Source organism: Mastomys coucha, unplaced genomic scaffold (genome assembly GCF_008632895.1).
Source record: "Mastomys coucha isolate ucsf_1 unplaced genomic scaffold, UCSF_Mcou_1 pScaffold5, whole genome shotgun sequence".
NCBI classification, from domain to species: Eukaryota; Metazoa; Chordata; class Mammalia; order Rodentia; family Muridae; genus Mastomys; species Mastomys coucha.
Genome location: NW_022196911.1, coordinates 32,947,908 through 32,964,356, shown reverse-complemented (window position 1 = coordinate 32,964,356; position 16,449 = coordinate 32,947,908). Strand labels below are relative to the sequence as shown.

The following is a 16,449-nucleotide window of genomic DNA, read 5'->3' as shown; positions in this document are numbered from 1 at the left end:
TCCCCAGGGCTGAGTTGCCTGGGATGTATTCCTGAAGGAGTCCCTTCCTTTGCCTCTTTTATGTATTGCACCCACATCTCAGAGACGCTTTCTTGAAATTTGAAACTTTAGCTTCACTCCATCTCAGGTACTGGAAGGAATGCAGAACTGTGTTCCCTATATTCAGAGGTTTGTTCTGTCATTCTCAGTTTCAAGGGGATTCTCTGTTACTTTGCCTTAATAAATGGGCCTTACCTGGTAGCCCTGTTGGAATTCTCGGTGGCACGGTAACAAGTTTAAAATCAGACAATGTTCTAGGAGAGGCCAGGTGTTCACAGTATAGTAAACAGCTCCCTAAAGATTAGGAAATGAATATTTAACTAGATGACTACATTGGATTTCCTTCATTCATTTTTTATTATTTCAGTGAAAACCTTTCTGATGGAAATCACATTGACAGGGTTTTAATATCTTCTGGTAAATGAAAGCTGTCACTCCGGTGGGATTAGTATTTCTTTAACAGTGTCATTTGGTAAACTCTGGTGGCTAGTAATTTTTTTTTCCAGAGTTACAACTTAGGCAATTCTATGCAGTCTGTACATCAAGGAAGACAATCTGTGCTAAGAGGTTGATAATTATAATGAAACTAGTTATATTAATTAGGTTCTGGTTCATAAAGAGCTTCATGATTGTATTGTAAGAAGGAGGGGGGAACCCAAGCGGTAGAGGTTTGGCTGCATAGCTATATTTCTTCTGTTATTAGAGGCTAAAGGAACCATAGTATCCATGATACAAGAATTCCATGCAGTGTGTTTTAGGACCCTTCTCAAAGGCTAGACTTAAAATGAAAAACTCTGGAGTAGACAGTCATTAAAAATTAGTGGTTGGTCCATTAACCTGGACTCCAGGGAGCTCTTAGAGACTGAGTCACAAACCAAAGCACACATTGGCTGGACAGAGGCCCCCAGCACAAATGTAGCAGAAGTGCCTCTCAGTCTCCACACAGGTCCCCCAACAGCTGAAGCTGGAGTTGTCCCTATAGCTGGAGTCTGACTGTGGAATCAGTTCCCCAGTAGGGCTGCCTTGTCTGGTAGCAGTTGGGGAGTATGAGCCTAATCATGCAGAGACTTGGTGTGCCAGTGTTAGGGGAGGAGGGTCTCCCCTCTCAGAATGAGAGGAGGGACTCTATATACAGAGGGATATAAATAAATTAATTAATTAGCTAATTAAAAAATAATGGATCCTACAGTTACTTTAGAAATGGAGGCTGAAACATTTGTCTTTACATTTCTACTTCCTTTTGTGACTCCAGAAACACAAATGTGAATTGAAAAAGAAGGATTTGGGAGGACTGACAACAGATTTTCTGAAGCAGATATTTTCCAATTATCACAATTAACATTTGATTGCCTGAGAGAATTCTGAGAACAGTCCCAGAGCAGTCGAGGATGAAGAGGGATCATTGAGTTTTTCGGAACATGCTAGAATCCCTTATCAGTGCCTAGGCACCTCACCTCTGCTCATCCTCACACCCTCCTATGTCCACCCCAAGCCTACCCATGCTTGGAGAAGACCCACATGTATTTCTTGACTTTTAGACTTGTACTGAGAAGATCCTCACAAATCCACCAAGTTCAAAAGATAATGCTGTGTGTTGTAAGTTCTCTAATACTCTCTCAGAACTTTGAGTCCAATAGAAAGGCTTACTCTGAAGAGAAGGTTAATAGAGTGTGAGTCCCATTTCTGAGGCTCCTCCAGGCGATTTAGTACAGATAAATAAAGCCCACACTTAAGACAAAAGAGAAGTTCCTCTGATGTCTCTCTAAACAACAAGATGAAGTGAAAACTTTTACCCCACACAAAGACAATCAATCGCTTGTGCAAAACTGTTCAAAGCAGAAATAGTTCTTTTTTAGTTTTTTTTAGCTTTTGTTTTGTTTCTAAAGGTTTTCTCTCACTGCCTTGTCATGTTTGTTAATGGCTCTGGCGAGAAAGCATTGCTTTTTCAGAATCTGCTCAAACCCTCAAGGAAGTAGCAACTGAGACTGAAGGAAAACTGCCTCTGTCGGGTTAATCTAGGATTTCCAAACTGGGCTTACATCAAAAGAGAAAACCAAGTTTTCCCAGTGAATGGTGCTCTGGGTTTATTCGTATAAAGCTTTTCTGTCACCCACTCTAGCATGCTGCTTCTGATATGCAGAAACCTGTCACTTCTGAGATAAACCCACTAATCCACCCCTGTCCTCGGCATTCTGTGTTCTGTGGGGAGATCTTCCCAGTGTGTGTGGATATTGCCTATCACTTATGCTCAGAGCTACCTTTGTATCTTAAGTCGATAGCTTTACCTGATGCGTCTTCTGTCTTCCAGATTCAAGGATGGCATCCACACAGCTCTGCGAGATGTTCTGAGTGCAGCCGCAGGTGAAGCGCTTCGGTAGGTAATCCCTGGGAAGGACAGCCTATGTTGTTGACTGTGAAGTGCTGACCCCCCCATTCTGTTCTACACCATATAATGGAATGTCCAAATTAAGAGTGAGCTTTTTAAGGCCTATTTCTTGTTCTTAAGAGTCTAACCTATCTGAGGACTCACACACCTAGAAAAGAAAATGCTTGTTTGCCTAGCTTTTGTTTTTATTTTTCAAAACAACTCTTCCTCGGTCGTTATACTCAAGGTTAGTTATTTGGATCCTTCACAATGCTTTTTCACCACTAGTAATAATTTTCTTCACTCTATGATTCCATTTCTGTGTTAGAAACTGCTGCTGACCATGGAGCATCCTATCCTCATATTTCCATTGTAACCTTCACTTGCCCAACATTGAATTAATTAAAGAAAGTTACTTTAATGAAGGAGCTAATCTTACAAACTAATTATCACTTAGAAAGCTCTCAATTAGACTGATATACACAAGAAACCCTGGATATAAAATCTCTGTCTGATGACTCAATGATGTCTAGTCTCTTTTTCATATAATCTACTTTTTACTCTTCGGGTTTGTCCGAATGTTTTTCTTTATTACTTTAGCAGTAGATAGAACCTGTGCCCTATAATGCCAGGTATTCCTATGAGGGAGTCCATGGTGCTGCCCCATTCCCTCTGCTCTATATATTATTCTAGAGGAAGAAAGACCCATCCAGGGGGGAATCCTGGTGCATTGGAATGAAGCTATCTGTCTTGGAGCTGGCAGCTCTTACCCCAAGGCTTCTTCCTGTCACTCAGCCTCCTTCAGCCTAAGTGTTAACCAGTTGGTGAATTCAATAGTGGAAGAGTTCCAAACTATAACTAATTATGTGCTTCTTTGAGACTTGATAGTCTACCATTTTCACAGACCCCTTTTCTCTATTGAGAACTCTTTGTTTTGCTTTTTGCATATCTGACCTTGTTTAGAGTCAGAGACATGACATAGCATCAGGACGGAGCACACGTTGTGTTAACTGATTTTAAACTTCTAAGAAGGCAATACAACAACATGGAACAATACTTTGAATACTATTAAGGATCTTGCAGCCAAAAGTAAAAAATAATTATCAACCACTTCCCTTTTAGTAAACTCATGTGAATATCTAACTTTTATGCTTTTTCGTAAGGAATTTTTCTGCCTCTTTTGTTGGGGTTTCATAAGTAGTTAAATTATTTTTATTTTTTTTCTTCCACAAAATAGATTATTTTTGTCAGCATGGCTTCTAAAGATCCCCCCATTCATGTATGTGTGTGTGTATGTGTGTATGTGTGTGTGTGTATGTTCTCCAATATATTCTTTTCATCTTGCTTTCATATGCTTTTCCCTACAGAGAATAAACTTTAGATAATCCTGAGACTTCAACTTTAAAAAATGACAAGTCCATGGGATTTTTAGGGATGAGAGCAGATGGGAGGAAAAAGAACAAGCTGAGAAAAGACTAAATAGTTCCCAAAGAGCATTTTACTTCCTGAAATATAATCTCAAAGGAAACTGATCTAATGTGGAAAAACTTACGACGGAGCTCTTGATATTAGATCCATGTAAGGTATGGTCAGAGGACCTGCGAAATTGATGAACTGCAGGTATTGACCGGTGTGTTTGAAGACAACCCATGGGTGAACTCTGAAATGGAGCCCTCTGTTGCATAGATGCTTTGGAAGCTTTAGTGTTATTGATCTATTGAAGACAAAGAGGAAACTCTTCTGATCGGTATGCTAAGAAGTGTGCTTCCTAGGGAAGGCAGTCTCACGCTTCCTAACTTTCGCTGTAGTTGTGAGGCACACCTAGGAAGACAGAGGTTTGAATTATTAAAGAAACCAAGTTTTCCAGCCTTGAAGCAGAATATTTTCAATATTCTAAAAATTTTTTTTTCAGCATCTTGTTTGGAAATACACATTTCCTCTTCTTTTTTGCTTAAAAAGAGAAAGAGAGAATGTTCTCAAGAATGAGAAAAATTATCCATAACCCTAACATTCTATTGAATAGATTGTGATTTACCTAGGGATTTACAAAAGTATAAAGAATTGGTATTTTAGAGTTTGAATGTCTGCCTTGCTGTTTGATTTTATCTCAATACCAAAATCATCTGTGAAGAAAATTAATGTTACTGTGACCATTTTAAATATTTTTGTTTAGATAACCTGGTATTATTACTACCTGCTGTAATTTTGAAAATTTAGTTAATTTTAACTCGTACAATGTCTTTTTATTAAGTCTTTTTATTTTCTTATGACATGAATTGAGCCTTTTTAAAGTACAATAATAAAGCATATAATATAGCCAAGAAGAATTAGTGTTTTGGTGTCTTGGAAGACACTCTGGCCATACAATGCTGAAGGCTTTGCAATAATACAAGCCTCAGTTCAATCCTGTCTTGATCATCTTTTCTACCTGTAAAATTTTGGCAAGGCTAGAAAACATCTTCACGTTCTGTTTTCTCAGTTTGTAAAATGGTAATGAAGTTAGAACTCATTTATTAAGTTATTTATAAAGATTAACTCAGAAGGAGAAACAAACACATAAGCATGTCTGAAGCAGATATCCTAACTATCCTGAATGTATGCATTGTTGGACCAATCCCGTGTAGAGAATGAAGTAAAAAATAGAAACTCAAATGCTACCTGATCTTTTTTTGTTGACCAGATGTATGTCACATAGATTTTCCTTTTCTGATGACAAGACTGTTAATGAATATTGATCATACTTCTCTTTGGAGGCTAACTCAAATGTGGCAAGAGGTAGAAGGTCTCCTTTCTCTTTTAACTGGAGTTCTCAGTAGCTGTTGCTAATGAGAAAAAAAAAAAAAAACCTATGTCAGAAATCAAAATTCAGATAGAAGCAAGGCACCCCCAGATAAGAAATAGAAAGGGTCAAAGGGCAAGATTAAAAAAAAAAATAGCCATGCAGGTCAAGTCCTGGCCACAGAGCTAAGGGCAAATGGATAGAATAAAAATACAAAACAAAACAAAAAAACAGAAACATATAGTCACAGCAGATATAAATTAATGAATTAGCAGTTGCTCTGAGAAGTTAGCAGACAAATCAGTAGCAGAGTTTCCTTTAGTGTTGAAATCAAAGCACAAAGAAGTTGAGTCATCAACATTTTTTGACTATAGTAATAAGAGATCATTGTTTTCAAAGACACATAGCCATATAACATGTACTTGTCTCACAACATGGGAGATAAATTGAGGATCAAAATGGAACCTGTACTTCAAATTTAGCTTTTGTGTGAAGGTAGGTATTACATAATCTACACACAAATGCTGAAGGTCTTGCTATTTACAAATGCCTCAGTTTATATTTGGAATTGACTGATTTCTTCTAGATTTGTTCATTCATTCACTATTATTGCTTAGATAAAATGATTATCCATGACTTTTTCTTTCAACTTTTATGTTACCTCTTTAGCCTATTGACACATTTGCTTGATTACAGTACTTTGTACCACCATAGTTAACACAGAAATGCTTTCTTCATTCAAGATCTTCATTGACTGATAACTGCATCTACATTCATACGTTAAGGCTTGCCTAAAACCAACTTACTTTCCACCAATCATTCAAAAAGACCTTTACTAAGCATCTATCCAAAAGTGTTTCTCTCTTCCCTGCCCCAAATTCCTCCTTCACTTTTTCTTGGTTTCAAAAAATTTGAAACTCTTTATACATCATGCCCTCACTATTGTCTAACTGTTCAATACCATGATACACTATTCGCATACATGATACCCACTGCCAAACTAGCCTCTCTCCCTTACCCTCTCCCTCCCCCCTTTTCTTCCCCCTCTCCCTCCCTCCCTCCCCCCTTTCTCCCTCTCCCCCCTCCATCCATGGACTGTTTGTTTTAGTCTTGTCCTTAACTTAGTATCTCTGGGTCTGACTTCATTACTGGTGTATACCAAAATAAATTTGTATTCATCATTTGTCTATATCTTAACTCATGTATGACTGAATCCAAAATAGCTTTCCTGATTCATATATATTACTCTGTTCTCTGTGCATTTGTATTGTCTAGGAAAGCATTTCTTGCTATACGCTGGTTTTGCTTATTGATTTCATCACCATAATGTGGCCTCTTTTGAGCTTAATAATATGTAAATTAATGGTACAAGTAACCATTTCTGTCTTGTTTAGGACTCCCTCAAAGATGAAAGAAAAGTTTTAGCCATTGGGAGGTGCCCAACATATAACAAGTGAATTAATCTTGTAATGATCCTTGCTTGTGTCTCATGCTTTGAGCTGTTCGATGCAGAATGGTGCCCAACATGGGAAAGAACATAAACTCTACATAACAGGGACTAAAATGTGTGCTCTTCCATCCTGATGTAGCTTGTATGGAGACAGTGAAAGTCCTATCTCCACCTGTGAGGGGCTGCTCACCATCCAGCTTATGGAGAAGGTAATAACCATGTCATGGCCCTCCCATGTCTATAAGCTGAAGAGAGAAATATTTTCAAAATGGTTGTATGTGCTGCTTTGTAAGACCCTTGTATATGCCGTGCAGCTTTCAGCCAAAGGACTTTTGTTGGCTCTCACCATTTACAATCTCCCCTCCCTCCCTTACAGAGCTCCTTTGGAAATGGCCATAGTTAAGTTTTCCTTAATAACCTCCTCTGTTTGGACCTTCAGACTTTGGTTCTGTCTGTACCTTTCCCTCACTCTCCAGATCCTGCTACTCTATTCTTTTCAGTTCCTCCCATCTTCACCCCAGTTTCCCCTTTATAGCACGTAGTTTTCTTGTCATTGTACATGCAACCATGCCTATAGGTGGCTTATGTGCATCTGTCTGGATTATATCCTCTGCAAGGACAGTTTTACCTCTACTCTCTGACTGTCCTAGTGCCAATATCAGCTATTAGAGAACATAGTGTTTCCCTTGGAGATGCCCTATTCATTACTTATGACCTTCATCCTGAAGCATCAAATTGAGTAGAGAATGTAACTTTCTAACATTATTCTTAATGATGGAGATATATTCTCAGTGTTGCCATTCTGTATTAGAATATAGGTATGATGGTTTTTCTAATATTAAAACATTTTGATCTACCATTATAAAGGATTGTGGAAAGGCTGAATAGTTAAATTAATAAATAGGTATTTGTTCTACAGAGCAACATGTGAAACTTTAGTAAGACCCAGACAATTTCTAGCTCTTGTTAGAAACCATGTTATATTGGTTGAGAAAAACAAAACAAATTGAAGCCACCCATAACTTTATTCTTTTATTTCTAGAATACAACAAAGCTATGAAAGACCTATCTTGTGAATAAAGTTTTTTTTTAAACAGGATTTTACTAGTGTGGGTAGAATCTATTGGGTGTACAACTCAAGTAATTGGAGTTGCAATAATTCACTACAAATTTTAAATTTATTTTACATTTTACAAGTTATGTTCACAGTTATAACAGTTCTGTACTGATAAATACCCACAAATAAATAGCTTTTACTACTCATGACTACAAGTGTCTCCCCTTCCTTAAGTTCTTTTAGATAGTTAAAAAAAAAAATCCTATATTGATCGAGTGATTTGCTTTACTTAGCTGATTTTTACTAGGCTTGTTCTAAAAATAGATTCTAAAGGCTCCTTCCCACTTTTAAAAAGTGAATATGTGAATATGAACTAGCTACTTACACTTTCTGAGCCAGCTACTTGTATTTATAACCTTGAGGTTACCTTTGATCTTAAATCAGCTTTTAATTACTATTGTAGTTACAATGGGTGAAAAAATGATTCTATTATTTCTAGAGCACAGCAAGGATATGACCAGTCCTATCTCATGAGTACAGTTATTTTAAGGCTTTTATTACTAATTACAGTTGGTTTATTATAATTCATTGTTCACTGGCCTTCTAGGCTATTTACTTAAGGTTCTATTCAGCATTACAGCTGCTTCTGCAGCTGCTATCCCTCTGAGATTCCATGTCTTTGTGAGAGAAACTGGGATCCTATTTGGAAGACAATATAATTGGGCTCAAGGCAGGAACTTAACTTGGTGTCCCCTGGAAGATTGTACAAGAGTGTACATTATTCCCAACTCAAAGAGGTTAAGAAAATAAATACAAAGGTAGATGAACACTTTGAGGACTATAAAAGGCCATCATAACAATGAAGCCATTTGTGTATTTTTTCCTCATGGAGCTCCATCTAAATACTTATTTTCTTCTTCTTTGTTTTAGATTTCCATTTTATAATATTCTGGTTGCTCAGTTCCAAGTCAAATTTTACTACATACATTGCAAATATGAAATAGTACATCTTGGAAGGTATTATTAAATTTATTTATTTCCTCAGAATTACTTATTACCTACTATGTGCCTTCAACAAATTTTGCTGTGTGGTCAAGCCATTATTCTCAAGGAATACAGAATGAAAGCATCAGGTCTCTCTTTGTAAACTCAAGTAGTTCCAAGTCTCTTCAAGAAGTATCTGAATGAAATTTTGTCAAAACACTATGTCTGATGCATGAGCGACTAATTTTCTAGTGCAGTCAAGTGATAGAATGATCCAACAAGCATGGCATGTAGAGTTTGTAAGGGTTTAAGTGACTATAGTATAGCATGGACTGAAGACGTGGCTCAAATTCCTTACAATCCGAGCACTATTAGATATCTTTATATATATAATATACATGTATTTATATTTCTCCACCTTATGTAATTCAGTTGTCTTGACAACATACCACTACAAAGACAATTTATAAAAGAAAGCATTTAATTTTGAGCTCATTGTTGCAGAGGGTTTCGTGACCATCATGGTGGACAGCTTGGCAGCAAACAAGCAGGTATTGCATTGGAGTAGTAAGTGAGAGCTTACAGCATGATCTACAGCCACAAAGGGGAGAGAGGCAGAGAAACAGAAAGAATGGAATGGTGGAGTGTTTTGTAATCTCAGTACCCATCCTCAACTCACAACATGATTCCTCCAAGAAGATCACACCTCCTAATTCTTCCTAAGTTTTCCAACATATGAGCCTATAGAGTCTATTCTCATTTAAACCATCCACGAAGACTATTTATAGTGCTCTCAGGACTCCTTAGTTACCTACAATGTGTGTGTGTGTGTGTGTGTGTGTATGTGTGTATTTGTGGAGGGGATGTTGAGGCCTAAACTTAAGCATGTATATTGAAAATAGTTGTATTTAACATTGACAGTACCTATTGAAACTTTCAAACGCAAGCTAACTAATATTTATTCTGTCTATTTCCAATTGAACCAGCTCATAAGCAAATCTCACTTTCAAGCACATGTTCAGTGTGCTTGAGAGTTAATTATATGCAGCTGTCTGTCCTGAAGTACATTAAAGAAAATTACAGACAATATTAAAGGTTAGATAACATCTCACTCCCTGTCTGGACACCTACTGAGCTATAATCAGTAATGTTGCTTCAGGAATACAGTCGATGATCTTCAAAGTTACTCTAGGGTTGAAGATCTTGAAAAACACAGGGAAACTAAGCATTACTATCCAGATCAAGTCAGGGAATGTGGTAAGCATCTGCTTTCCAGAATCAACTGAGATACTCCATCAGACACACTCTCACAATTCAGTACTCCTTGCTTCTAGGAGGTAAACCTAGGATTCTAAAAGACAATAGGGAACTCAAGAAGAAAACATTCACATCAACAAATTCCTCATGCCTGCCTCATACCAGAAGCACTCCTTCAGGATCTTAAGTTTGAAATTTATTTATTGACAAAGAAATGTGGATAACTTTAGCATCTAACTGGTCTAAAATGAGTTCATTGGCCTGCTTATGGCCGTTGAATATTTTCTTGAGATCTTGTGAGATCTTGCCTGACACGTTTGGGTAAATAGGATAACATAGAGAAAAAAATAGAACAAACAAACAAACTCTAAGTCCGGGTTGATCAACCAATGAGCTTCCTCTGCTTACATACAGAGAGATGGATGATTCCCAGCCAGCTCCAGCCACCAGGAAATCCTCTCTCAATCAGTTGGTGATTGGAATTTGGGAGTGATGATAGCACAGTCTTCTTGAGAAGTATTTTGTATATGTCAAGGCTCTCTCCCTTCCATTTACAGGGCATATAATAAACCATAGCATTAGAGGGTTTTGTCATTTCTGGAGGAATAGCCAAGCATACTACATGAAGAAAAATGCACACAGCAAGAAATTTGCCAATTGGAGATGTACAGTTGATTCAGTAGCAGCAAGAACTCTTAAGCCATTGTTCAATGCTTGCCCACAATCTAACATCTGAACCTTATTTTTATTCTCAATTACAGCTTCATATCCATTAAAGATTAATGAACAGCAAGTCCTTGATAGCTACCCTTCTCTCTAACTCTATCATAGTGATTGATTATTTATTTAATGTATGTAAAATCATATAATACTTTTTATTCTGCAAAGGACTTATTTTACTTAGCACATTTTTTAAGATTCAGCAATATTATAGCATGTCAGAAGAGACTTCTGACAGAGTTTTATAGTACTATTTCATTGTGTATCTATGTTATGTTTTTATTTTCTACCTATATGTTAATGAAGAAATGCTTAGATACATAGTTTCTGTGCTTTGGTTATTGTAAATAATGTTGCTATTATTAGCATATTTATTTGTTTCAGCCTCTGCCTTCAGCTCTCTTGGGTACCTATTCAAAAATATACTTTCTTCAATGTATATGAGTTTATGCTTAATAATTTAAATACTTTGGTATCACTTCCACATCAACTTTCCATAGCAAGTCTTGCTTCTCAGCACCAATGCCCAAAGATTCCTACCATCTTCCCCACATCCTTCTCACAATTTATTATTTCACTCCACTCTATTCCCATTGCTTTCTATCTCTCTCACTTACTTTTTAAATTTATCTTTCCCCCATGAATATCTGCCATCCTAGTGAGTATTGATATCTCATAATAATTTTGATATGCTTTACCCTGATGATTAGAGATATTGAATTCTTTTTCATGCTTAAAGTCCATTCATCTATCTTCTTTGGGGAAATGTCAATCCCAAGTTTCGTTCTATTTATAATATGATTATTTTGTCTTGCATTATCAGTGCTACTATACAGTAGAAATCTTAAAATAATCAATACATTTCTTGGCATTTATTTTTTTCCACCATTTTCATCTATTTTGGGAAAGGCCTTTTTACTCTGTTGGTCCTGTCCTTTTCTATGCTTCTGGTATGTGAGTTACATATATTGGAGAGGGTGCTATTTTTGATAAAATCTAATTTAATCTATTTTTCTTGTTGCCTATTCTTTTGGTATCATATCTAAGAAGTAATTTCTGAATCCAGTATCATGAATCTTTCATATTATGTCTTTTATTAGGAGTATCATAGTTAAATTCTCATATTTAGGAATTTGAGCGACATCAAATTGATTTCTGTACATGGCATAAAGTAAAAATACAATATTCTTCCTTTCATACAGCTATCAAGTTTTCAACACCATTACATAAATAGTCTATTCCATTCCCTGTTAAATGGGCTTGGTAATATTGTTGAAAATCATTTGACTAAGTATATGAAAGTTAGGATCTAGGTACTATTTCATTTGTATATATGCTACTTTTATGTCAATACTATTATGTTGGCTTTTGCTTGGTTGTTTGTTTGTTTTATTGTTTTGTTTTTGTTAGCTCACTCTTTTGAAAACTTGAAGAGAACAGGTATAGTATCTCAACACATCTCTTATGGATCAGGATAATGAGCTGGACACTCTGAGTAGTGAAGATAGTAGTAAGTAGCAGTGGTTATTTTCAGTAGTTATTGTGTTTTGATGAAATTCATGTAAGAAGCTAGGACTGTGTGTGGATCATTGTTCCTACATGGATTATGAGATCAAACACAAATGTCAGTCACATTCAGCACTGAACACGTAGTTGGCAAACAGTGCTACAGATGGCAGGGAATCTCAGAGGCTGAATTTCTACTCATTCTCCCTGTCAATTTGTTTTTATTCATCCTCTTAATGTTTTCCAGATCACAACAATATCATCTTTAGTCTATAGTTTCAGGGAATGAGTGACACATGGATCAGAGTCACCAGAACTGACTCAGCTGCTGTCAAGGCCTGCCAACACGTAGAGGTGCTTAACATTGGGGCCTAGTGCTATCTGGCTGCCACTTCTAACTCTTGTTTTTGATTAATGGATGCTTCATGGCCAGACCAATAGCTGGAGGTAGAGTGGGGAAATCTAGTTTGGAATTTTAATGGAAATACTGAAAAGTCACTTGGTAAATGAAAGGGATTAAAGTCCTACACCAAGGTACCATGCAGCTTCAAAGTCAAAATTATTTTTTCATCTTATTTTTTTACATTTCACTTACAATATTTTTTCTTTCATGAGAAAATGAAGGCTCTAATTTGGTTTATGTATGGGAAAGTAAAGGGTTATTTTTTCCTTTCATTTTTAAAGATGTGATGTCTCTCTTTCTCTCTGTGTGAAATTACTATATTCATCTTAATTAATGTCCAGTTTTTGCTACCCTGCACACATTCTAAGTTTCTTGGCTAATTGCAACCTACCTAAGATTTTATACTATGCCTTATCATTAAAAAAGATAAAGATATCACTGATAAAGAGATTTTTCTGAAATGTATGCCACAAGCCTTAAAAATAGCACAAACAAACAAAAAACGACAAAAAAAAAAAAAAACACAAAATTTAAGCCATTCTCCAAATAACAATCTGTAGTTAAATAACAGAGTTTTCATTTCAAAGAAGAGAAAGAATATCACTGGACAGAGTAACAAAGTGTGTGTTCCTGGTGGGCAGTCTGGAATAATTGATGTATGAGTGGAGAGCAGATCAATCAATATAAGCTAAGCATGACTCAGAATAAAGGGCCAGAATTTCTGTCAATTTTCTCAAAACAAAAGTTTTGAAGGCAAAAAACATTTGTTGAAATACCATATAATTGAAGAGTACTATAAAAGCAATTACAAGCAAAGTAAAATAAATAAATCAAATAATTCAATTTGTACTTTTATTTGAAGTTCATGAACTATTCCCTCATATTATTGTGAAATAGGTTATAGATTATCAGAGAGAGACTTTCCATAGAGCAAATACTTCCAAGATACCAACCTCTCACATTTTCCTTTTATTTTATTTGGGTTTTATTTATTTATTTTTTAATCCTAAAGCTTTGAATGCATGGTCATGGATGCTTAAAATGTGTACTTAGTAAATCTACATTGAGAACATGCAATAGGTAACTTAATGGATAAACAATTTTCTTATTAAAATATAAAAAACACCCCTTATAAGTTAAAATCTGCATATTTCTCTTCACTAAGAGGTATTTATAATTGCTTTGTTTTCTGTTAAACTCAAAAAGATTTTAAAATTTAAAGATGGTCTTCAGCCATATTTGACATAGAATAACATAAATACGAATTTTAACATTTATTATGAAAATAGAATGAAATAGAAGAGCATGCTCTCATTCCCATGGCTAGAACACAATACAAATGTAAATGATAGCAATGCTTTCATTCCTTCATAGTCGGTATTTACGTTTCTTAATAGTAAAATATCTGCTTTTAAAAAAACAAATGAATTACTATCCCAGGGCCATGAGCAGCTAGGGATTTTAAAAGAGAATTTCAGATACACACGCCTTGATCAAAGTCAAAATTATTAACACTAGGTTATGGGTGGTCTCACCCAGTGGTCTACACTTTCTAAGAAGTTTGAATGTTAGCAATCATCACACAAGAAACCAATGAGAGCCTCTGGTTTGCAGAAAATAAACAGCAGTCTTTGATAGACTTTTAAGAGGATTTTGGGGAGGCAACAGGGGTTTGTTTTTGTTGTTTTTGTTTGTTTCTTTGTTTTTCGGAGGGGAAACTGGGAATGGAGAAATTTACATGTAAATAAAGAAAATATCTAATAAAAAAATAAATAAAAGAAAAAAAGAAAAAAAGGATTTTTTTCTTTTTTGTTTTTCTTTTCTTTCTTTCTTTCTTTCTTTCTTTCTTTCTTTCTTTTTTGTATGAACTAACTACATAATTATCCTTCCTCAATTAGGATTCTTCCAACTTATCTAAAGACAAATAGTTCCCTAAACCATCTCATCATATGCAAGTCTTTCTACATGTTAATTCTCCACCAAAAGCCTACCAAAAACATCAATACTATTTCCAGAAGTGACTATGATTATAAGTCCTTATGAGATCACAGTTTCCTATTACAAAGGAGTAAGTCAAACTAGCAAACCTATGCCCCAGCAGAGATTACAATTCAAAAGAACTACTCAATATGTTTCTATATCACAAAACTAAGTTGCAAAATTCATGCAGAATTCCCCTTATAGAATAAATTCAGGACCTGCCTTAACTTTACAGAAATGCTGGAGTGCTTCTAGCCTTTCACAGTTAGAAAGAGAAGGACCAAATCTTACTAGAAATGTGTCTAAATGATGATGAACCAATAACAGTTGCTAGCTTTCAACTGACATCTGTGGTTTCTCTTTCTTTCCCAGTCCTTCCTCAATCATAATGAACAGAACTTAGGGACCATAGTAGCTTTTTTAATCCCAGGGAAACCACACAGACTAAGCCCTAGGACAGCATGACTCATTGTTGATATTGAGAGGAGATATTTCAGCACTCTTATTGAAAAATCTGTGAAGCCCAGCTTGGACACTATCCACTTGAGTCTATCATTTTTCTTCCATTTAGCAAAGGAAGGCTCTCTACTTCAGTCTTAACCAAAATATCAGGACTCTTCTCCATCTTTTCCTTTCTCTGCCCTTGAAGAACTTGGCTGGCTTAAAATTAATCTAAATGTAGTCTATGTTTTTATGCCAATTTCACATAATAATATTTATATTTAACTGTTTTATGTGGTATTCCCCTAAAAAATAAAAATAAAAAAAGAAAATAAAAAACAACTTGGTCTTCTTTATTGGCACAGAATCTAAATTCCTCATCAGATATTCTTTTTAAAAACCACAACAGCAACACCACCCCTGTCTTGTTTTTTATATCAGGATAGAGTCTAAAGATCTAGCTTCCATGTCTGATTGATAATCATCTTTGAAACCTTTCCTGATGGCCTACTAGAATTCATCACTTTCTCTCTTTGACCCCTGTAATGTGAATGCTTACATATCATAGGTTATGACTCTGATAAGGTGAGTGGTTACTTCTCATTAACTACAGCTCTGTTAATGTGGATACTTACATATCATACCTTATGAGTATGTGTAAAATTTTATTTTTATATTAGAAAATGTATTTCTTAAAACATGGGCTAATTAACGTTCACCTTCAATTTCCCATGACTTGCCCTAAACACAAAAACATGTTCAATAGAAGTACTGCTGGATGTAAATTTATGAGAGAATTCCATTATGTCTTTGGCTTTATTTTCATAATTTCTTCAAACACTCAGTAATATTCTCAGGAATGAGACTCCAAGTATATTTTGTTAATTAATATGATTCATATTCTATACAATATCCTATTACTTACCTGCATTTTTAGTAAATGAGCAAATAGATTGATGGTTGGCAAAACAGTCACAAATCTTGGCTTTTAAACTTTAAATGAATTTATGAACATGAAAGGCTAATTCAGAATAATAAAAATTTGAGAAAAATTTGGTGACGTTGTTTTATGATTCAACTCTGGTAAGTGAAAGTTAGCTTATGACTCTAAGCATCTGATTTGTTCTTAATTTGTTTATCTCTGAAACAGTATTTTAACAACAAAAACTACAAAATTTGATTGAATTAGATTTTTATTGCTGTGTAACAATCAGTCAGGTACTTAGTAGCTTAACCATAATTTAGTTGTCTTACAGTTTCAGTGGTTATCTGATGGATGCCCTGAGTAGTGTTTCACAAGGGTATAATGAAGATGGAGATTTGGTCTGGGCCTCCTCATCTTCTTCTTGCATTCACCTGTTAATTCATGATGTTCAGGACAAGATTCACTTTCTTGAATAAATTCTTTCTTCTTCTTCTTCTTCTTCTTCTTCTTCTTCTTCTTCTTCTTCTTCTTCTTCTTCTTCTT

The 16,449-nt window shown here is 35.5% G+C and overlaps 1 long non-coding RNA gene across 1 annotated transcript in view; it reads right to left on the bottom strand.

The window, feature by feature from the left end:
• Positions 1 to 238: 238 nt before the first annotated feature.
• LOC116078482 overlaps positions 239 to 16,449 on the bottom strand; it is an 18,047-nt gene continuing 1,836 nt past the window's right edge. Inside the window, exons 2-5 of the long non-coding RNA XR_004113563.1 lie at positions 5,063 to 5,226; positions 3,957 to 4,225; positions 2,325 to 2,424; positions 239 to 333 (exon numbers count right to left, since the gene is read on the bottom strand). This is a non-coding gene — a long non-coding RNA (uncharacterized LOC116078482). The remainder of the gene's footprint in view (positions 334 to 2,324; positions 2,425 to 3,956; positions 4,226 to 5,062; positions 5,227 to 16,449) is intronic.